The sequence below is a fragment of the Perognathus longimembris genome, unplaced genomic scaffold (genome assembly GCF_023159225.1).
Source record: "Perognathus longimembris pacificus isolate PPM17 unplaced genomic scaffold, ASM2315922v1 HiC_scaffold_57, whole genome shotgun sequence".
Classification (NCBI taxonomy): Eukaryota; Metazoa; Chordata; class Mammalia; order Rodentia; family Heteromyidae; genus Perognathus; species Perognathus longimembris.
In genome coordinates this window covers 5,405-16,228 of record NW_025961155.1, presented here as the reverse complement: position 1 = coordinate 16,228, position 10,824 = coordinate 5,405, and positions in this window count along the sequence as shown.

The window sequence follows — 10,824 nt, the reverse complement described above, 5'->3', positions numbered from 1 at the left end:
AGAAGGACGGGCGGAATATTACTGGGGTGGGAAGAAGGACGGGCGGAACATTACTAGGGCGGGAAGAAGGACGGGTGGAACATTACTGGGGTGGGAAGAAGGACGGGCGGAATATTACTAGGGTGGGAAGAAGGACGGGCGGAATATTACTGGGGTGGGAAGAAGGACGGGCGGAACATTACTGGGGCGGGAAGAAGGACGGGTGGAACATTACTGGGGTGGGAAGAAGGACGGGCGGAACATTACTAGGGCGGGGAAAAAAGACAGGTGGAACATTACTGGGGTGGAAAAAGGAGCAGGAAGAGGACGAGGAAGCTGGGAAGGCTGGAACATTACTACGGTGGGATAAAGGACGGGCGGAACATTACTGGGGCGGGAAAAAGGACGGGCGGAACATTACTGGGGCGGGAAAAAGGACGGACGGAATATTACTAGGGTGGGAAAAAGGAGGAAGAGCACGAGGAAGCTGGGAAGGCTGGAATATTACCAGGGTGGGATAAAGGATGGACGGAATATTACTATGGTGGGAAAAAGGATGGGTGGAACATTACTAGGGCGGGAAAAAGGAGGCAGCCGCTCACCTGCCCGCCCCGGGCTAGGCCCGCGCCGCCGGCGCCCGTGCCTCGACGTCCCCCCGTGGGCCTCCGCGGGGCGCCCCGGCCCGGTGGGTCACCGCCATGTCCGCCGTCGGAGGGGGGGGTGGTGCCTGTGGAGAGACACGGGGAGGGGTAGGGGGGGGGTTGGGGAGAGGCAAGGGCAGTGCCTCAGTTTCCCCGCCGCCCCGCCGCGCCCCCACCCCGCACGCCCCCCACATCCCCCCCTCCGCCCTCCCCCCCCGCCTAATAATATAGATAATAACAATGTCAGTAACAGTAATAATAATAATATAGACAACAATAACAACGATCTGGATAACAATAATAATATAGATAATAATAATATAGATAATAACAACAATATAGATAACAATAATAATATAGATAACAATAACAATATAGATAATAATAATATAGATAATAATATAGCTAACAATAACAACAATATAGATAATAATAATAATATAAATAATAATATAGACAACAATAACAATATAGATAACGATAATAATATAGATAACAATAATACAGTTAATAGTAGAAATAACAATAATGATATGGATAATAATATAGATAACAATAACAATAATAATAACAATAATAATAACAATAATAATATAAATAATAATAATATAGTTAACAATATAGATAATAATAGAAATAACAACAATACAGATGGCAATATAGATAATAATAATAACATAGATAATAATATAAATAACAATATAGATAGCAATGTAGATAATAATAACATAGATAACAATAATAATAGAGATAATAATACAGATAACAATAACAACGATCTAGATAACAGTAATCATATACATAATAACATAGATAGCGATATAGATAATAATAATATAGATAACGATAATATAAATAATAACATAGATAACAATATTAATAATAATAATGTAAATAACAGTAGTATAGATAATAATAGGGATAATAATAACGCAGATAACAATAACAACGATCTAGATAACAGTAATATAAATAATAACATAGACAGCGATATAGATGATAATAAGATAACAATAATAATAGAGATAATAATAATGCAGATAACAATAACAACGATCTAGATAACAATAATAATATAAATAACAACATAGATAGCGATATAGATAATAATAATATAGATGATGATATAGATAATAATAATAATATAGATAACAATAATATAAATAACAATAGTATAGATAGGAGTATAGATAATAATAACGCAGGTAATAATAACAACGATCTAGATAACAATAATATAAATAATAACATAGATAGCGATATAGATAATAATAATAATATAGATAACAACAATAATATAGATAACAATAATAATATAGATGACAATAATAATATAGATGACAATAATAATATAGAAAACAATAATAATATAGATAATAATAATATAGATAACAATAACAACAATATAGATAATAATAATATAGATGACAATAATAATATAGAAAACAATAATAATATAGATAATAATATAGATAACAATAACAACAATATAGATAATAATAATAATATAGATAATAATATAAATAACCATAATAATATAGATAATAATAATAATATAGATAACAATAATAATATAGATAACAATAATAATATAGATAACAATAATAATATAGATAACAATAATAACATAGATAACAGTAATATAAATAATAATATGGATAATCATCACATAGACAATAATATAAATAACCATAATAACATAGATAATAATACAGATAACAATAACATAGATAACAATATAGATAATAACATAGATGATAATATAAATAATAATAAGATATCAATAATAATATAGATAATAACGTAGATAATAATATCGATAATAATATAAATAATAATGTAGACGATCATCGCATAGATAATAATGTAAATCAATAATAATAATAATAAAGAACGGTAATAATATAGACAATAATAATACGGGTGGATAACAATATAGACCACAGAACAATACAGATAACAGTATGGATAATAATATCGATGACCACATAGATAATATAAATAATAATATAGATAACAATAACAATATAGATAACAATAATAATATAGATAACAATAATATAGATAACAATAATAATATAGATAATAACAATATAGATAACAATAACAATACAGATAATAATACACATAATAATAACAGGGATAATAATATAAATAATAATAACGTGGATAATAATACTCATAATAATAACAGGGATAATAATATAGATAATAATATAGACAATCATAACGTAGATAATAATATAATCAATAACAATAATGACAATGATAAGAGTAAACAATAATAGCAATAATAATAATCAATAACAATAATGATAGGAATAAACAATAACAATAACGGTAATAATAAGAATAAATAATAACAATAATGATCATGATAAGAGTAAACAATAACAATAATGATAATAATAAGAGTAAACAATAACAACGACAATACTAATACGAGCAAACAATAACAGTAATGATAATAATAGGAATAATCAATAACAATAATGATAATGATAAGAGTAAACAATAACAATAATGATGATAAGAAAAAACAATAACAATAATGATAAGAATAAACAATAACAATAATGATAATAAGAATAAACAATAACAATAATGATAATAATAAGAATAAATAATAACAATGATGATGATCTTAAGAGTAAACAATAACAGTAATGATAATAAGAATAAACAATAACAATAATGATAATAAGAATAAACAATAACAATAATAGTAAGAATAAACAACAACAATGATGATCATAAGAGTAAACAATAACGACGGCAATAATAATAATCAATAATAATAATAACTGCGACCGAACCCACGCGTCCTTCCTGCAGGAAATAACAATAACCTCAACAACAACAACAACAACAACAACAACAATAATAATCAGTGATGGTGGCGGTGGTGCGCGGTGGGCGGGGGGAGTCGACGGCCATCAATAACAACAACAACGACGACCGCGGTGACGGCGGTGATAATAATAATAATCGCAGCGGCGGGCGGCCCGCTCCGTGTGGTCGGTGTTGTTATTATTATTATTATTATCATATTACATTATTATTATTATTATATTATATTATTATTATATTACATTATATTATTATTATTAAATTACATTATTATTATTATATTACATTATTATTGTTATTATTATTATATTATATTATATTATTATTATATTACATTATTATTATTATATTACATTATTATTATTAAATTACATTATTATTATTATATTACATTATTATTGTTATTATTATTATTATATTATATTATATTATTATTATATTACATTATATTATTATTATTATTACATTATATTATATTATTGTATTATTATTGCATTATATTATTATTAAATTACATTATTATTATTATATTACATTATTATTGTTATTATTATTATATTATATTATATTATTATTATATTACATTATTATTATTAAATTACATTATTATTATATTACATTATTATTATATTACATTATTATTATTATATTACATTATTATTGTTATTATTATTATATTATATTATATTATTATTATATTACATTATATTATTATTATTATTATTACATTATATTATATTATTGTATTATTATTGCATTATATTATTATTAAATTACATTATTATTATTATATTACATTATTATTATATTACATTATTATTATTATTACAATATATTATATTATATATTATTATATTATATTATTATTATATTATTATTATTATCATATATTACATTATATTATTATTACATTACAGCATGTTACATTATATTATTATTATATTGTATTATATCACATTATATTATATTATTATTATATATTATATTATTATATTATTATCACATTACATTATTATTATATTATATTATATTGCACTATATTATTATTATATTATATTATATCACATTACAGTGTATTACATTATATTACATTATTATTATTATATTACATTATTATTATTATATCATATTATGATTATATTATATTATATCTATTCTATTCTATTCTATTCTCTTCCTGTATATCGAATTATCTTCCTACATGGTGAATTATTATATGTATTATATTATATTATATTAATTATTATATTATATTATATTATATCATTATTATATGATGTGATATTATCTTCTCTATTCTATTCCTATATTCTATTATTATATTATATTTATTATATTTATTATTATATTTATTATATTATATTTATATATATTTATTATATTTATTATTATATTTATTATATTTATTATATTTATTATATTATATTGTATTATATTCGCATCTATTCCTGTCTATTGCATTCTATTCCTATATTCTATTATTATATTATATTATATTTATTATATTTATTATTATATTTATTATTATATTTATTATATTTATTATTATATTTATTATATTTATTATTATATTTATTATATTTATTATTATATTTATTATATTTATTATATTATATTTTTATATATTTATTATATTTATTATTATATTATTACATTTATTATATTATATTTATATATTTATTATATTTATTATTATATTTATTATTATATTTATTATATTTATTATTATATTTATTATATTTATTATTATATTTATATATATTTATTATATCTAGTATTATATTTATTATATTTATTATGTTATTTTGTATTATATTCGCATCTATTCCTGTCTGTTGCATTCTATCCCTGTATCCTATTATTCTATTCCTGTATATTATTATATTATATTATATTATATTATATTGCGTTGCATTACATTATATCACATTATCATATTATATTATCATACATTATATTATGTCACATTCCATCGCATTATGTTATGAAATATTATGTTATATTATATTATATTATATTATATTATATTATTCTATTCCTATCTATTATATTATATTATATTATATTATTCTGTTCCTATCTATTATATTATATTATATTATATTATATTCCTATCTATTATATTATATTATATTATATTATATTATTCTGTTCCTATCTATTATATTATATTATATTATATTATTCTGTTCCTATCTATTATATTATATTATAATATAATAATAATATGATATAATACAATGCAATCATTATAATATACTATAATAATAGTATGATATAATACACTGTAATGTAATATAATATACTAATAATATAATAAAATGTAATATAATAATAATAATAAATAACATAATATAATATAATAATAATATATAACGTAATATAATATAATAATATAATAATAATGTAATGTAATATAATAATAATATAATATAATAATATATAACATAATATAATATAGTAATATAATAATAATGTAATGTAATATAATAATAATATAATATAATATACTGTAATGTAATATAATATAATAATAATATAATATAATGTAATCTAATATGATAATAATATAATATAATATAATAATAATATATAATATAATATAATGTAATAATAACAAAATGTAATGTAATATAATAATAATAGGAATCTATTTAATAATAATAGAATCTATAGAATATAAGTCGATATATAGCGATGGAATAGAATAGAATAGAATATATAATATAATACAATAATATAATATAATAATATATAATGTAATGTAATATAATATAATGTAATATGATAATAATAATGTAATATAATAATGATAATATAATGTAATATAATAATATAATATAATAATGATAGAATATAAAAATATAATATAATAATAATATAATGTAATATAATAATAATAATATAATATAATGTAATATAACATAATGTGATATAATATATAATATAATAATAATGTAATATAATAATAATGTAATATAATAATAATGTAATATAATATAATAATGTAATGTAATATAATATAATTTAATATAATAATCATAATATAATGTAATATAATAATGTAATAATGATATAATATAAAAATATAATATAATAATAATATAATGTAATATAATATAATATAATGTAATATAATATAATGTGATATAATATAATATAATATAATAATATAATGTAATATAATATAAATGTAATATAATAATAATATAATATAATATAATACAATGTAATATAATAATAATGTAATATAATATAATATAATAATATAATGTAATATAATAATAATAATGTAATGTAATATAATAATAATGTAATATAATAATAATATAATATAATAATGTAATATAATAATAATATAATATAATAATAATGTAATATAATAATATAATATAATATAATATAATAATAATGTAATATAATAATAATAATGTAATATAATAATATAATATAATATAATATAATAATAATGTAATATAATAATAATGTAATATAATAATAATAATGTAATATAATAATAATAATATAATGTAATATAATAATAATATAATAAAATATAATAATAATAATGTAATATAATAATAACAATATAATGTAATATAATAATAATATAATATAATAACAATATAATGTAATATAATAATATAATATAATATAATAATAATAATATAATATAATAATAATAACGTAATATAAAATACAATGTAATCATAACAGGAATCCACTTAAATTACGGAAACCAGTGGGGACAGGATCAATACCAATCAATCACCCATCGATACATCGATCAGACGTTAACATGCGTATTGACGCCGGAATGACAGAATTAAATAATATCGATATATTGATAATGTATCAAGATCTATATATTTATCTGGGAATTATAGGAATTAATAATATATCGATCTATTGATCACACATTAAATAGATATTTATACCGGGATTATAGAAATAAATAATATCGATATATTGATCCTATATTGAAATATGTGTTTATAGAGAAATTATAGGTAATGTATTGATAATGTATTGATAATGTATCGACAATGTATTGACAATGTATCGATAATGTATTGATAACGTATCGATAATGTATTGATAATGCATAGATAATGTATTGATAACGTATTGATAATGTATTGATAACGTATCGATAATGTATTGATAACGTATTGACAATGTATCGATAATGCATCGATAACGTATCGATAATGTATTGACAATGTATCGATAATGTATTGATAACGTATCGATAATGTATTGATAACGTATTGATAACGCATTGATAATGCATAGATAATGTATTGATAACGTATTGATAACGTATTGCTAATGCATAGATAATGTATTGATAACGTATTGATAATGTATTGATAATGCATAATGTATTGATAACGTATTGATAACGCATTGATAATGCATAGATAATGTATTGATAACGTATTGATAACGTATTGATAATGCATAATGTATTGATAACGTATTGATAACGCATTGATAATGCATAGATAATGTATTGATGTATTGATAACATATTGATAATGCATTGACAATGCATTGATAATGTATTGGTAATGTATTGATAATGTATTCACAATGTATCCACAATGTATAGGCAATGTATTGATAATGTATTGAAGATGTATTGAAAACGTATTGACAGTGTATCGATAACGTATTGACAATGTATTGATAATGTATCGACAATGTATTGATAACGTGTTGTTTATGTATTGACAATGTATTGATGATGTATAGACAATGTATTGATAATGTATAATGTGTAGATAATGTATTGATGATGTATTGACAATGTATTGGTAATGTATTGGCAATGTATTGATAATGTATTGACAATGTATTGATAATGTATTGATGATGTATTGACAATGTATTGACGATGTATTGATAACATATTGATAATGTATTGACAGTGTATTGACAATGTATTGATAACGTATTGATAATGTATCGACAATGTATTGATAATGTATTGTTTATGTATTGACAATGTATTGATGATGTATAGACAATGTATCGACAATGTATTGATAATGTATTGTTTATGTATTGACAATGTATTGATGATGTATAGACAATGTATTGATAATGTATAATGTGTAGATAATGTATTGATAATGTATTGACAGTGTATTGGCAATATATTGATAACATATTGATAATGTATTGACAATGTATTGACAATGTATTGGTAATGTATTGACAATGTGTTGACGATGTATTGGTGATGTATAGACAATGTATCGATAACGTATTGACGATGTATTGACAATGTATTGATAACGTATTGACAATGTATTGACAATGTATTGATAACGTATAGACAATGTATTGGTAATGTATTGACAATGTATTGACAATGTATTGATAATGTATTGACAATGTATTGGTAATGTATTGATGATGTATTGGTAATGTATTGACGATGTATTGGTAATGTATTGACAATGTATTGGTAATGTATTGACGATGTATTGGTAATGTATTGATGATGTATTGGTAATGTATTGGTGATGTATTGACGATGTATTGACAATGTATTGATGACGTATTCAGGGGCAATGATAGAACTATATCGATAATAGAGGAAAGCGAATTTGTATAGAAATAATATAGATATGAATTATATACGTGAAATATATTTGCGTGGAATCGCGCAGACGCGGGGGATGCAGACGTATTGATCGCGCGTGGAGAGGTCGTCGCGGGGAAACCGTAGAGATGAATAAGGCAGGGATGGATTGATAAGATAGAAATAATAGCAACAAATAATATAGATATATTGATCATATGGGAATCATATGGGAATAATAGAAATAAATAATATGGGAATAATGGAAATAAATAATAAAGGAATCTATTGATAATATGGGAATAATAGCAATAAATAATATAGATATATTGATAATATGGGAATAATCTTGGAATAATAGAAATAAATAAAGGAAAATATTGATAATAAGGGAATAATGGAAATAAATAATATAGGAATAATAGAAATAAAAATATAGGGATATATTGATAATATTGGAATAATAGAAATAAATATTATGGGAATAATAGAAATAAATAATATAGATATATTGATAATATGGGAATAACGGAAATAAATATTATGGGAATAATAGAAATAAATAAAGGACTATATTGATAATATTGGAATAATGGAAATAAAGAAGATAGATATATTGATCATATGGGAATCATATGGGAATAATAGAAATAAATGAAGGAAAATGTTGATAATGTGGGAATAATAGAAATAAATAGTATAGGAATATTAGAAATAAATATAGGGATATATTGATAATATTGGAATAATAGAAATAAATAATATAGATATATTGATCATATGGGAATAATGGAAATAAATAAGATAGGAATGTATTGATAATGTGGGAATAATGGAAATAACTAATATAGGAATAATAGAAATAATAAAGGGATTTATTGATATTATTGGAATAATGGAAATAAATAATATGGGAATGTATTGATAATATAGGAATAATAGCAATAAATAATATAGATATATTGATAATATGGGAATAATATAGGAATAATAGAAATAAATAATATAGATATATTGATAATATGGGAATAACGGAAATAAATAATATGGGAATAATAGAAATAAATAAAGGACTATATTGATAATATTGGAATAACGGAAATAAACAAGATAGATATATTGATAATATGGGAATAATATTGGAATAATAGAAATAAATATAGGAAAATATTGATAATATGGGAATAATAGAAATAAATAATATAGATATATTGATAATATATTGGAAATATATTTATATAGGAATTATAGAAATAAATAATATAGAAATATATTGATAATATGGGAATAATAGCAATAAATAATATAGGAATAATAGAAATAAAAATATAGGAATATATTGATATATTGGAATAATGGAAATAAACAATAAGGGAATATATTGATGATATATCGGAAATATATGTACGAATAATAGAAATAAATAATAGAGGGATGGATTGATAATATAGGAATAATAGAAATAAATAATATAGATATATTGATCATATGGGAATAATGGAAATGAATAATAAAGGAATATATTGATAATATTGGAATAATGGAAATAAATAATATAGCTATATTGATAATACGAGAATAATATAGGAATAATAGAAATAAATAATATAGAGATGTATTGATAATATTGGAATAATAGAAATAAATAATATGGGAATAATAGAAATAAAAATATAGGAATATATTGATAATATGGGAATAATGGAAATAAATAATAAGGGAATATATTGATAATATTGGAATAATGGAAATAAATAATAT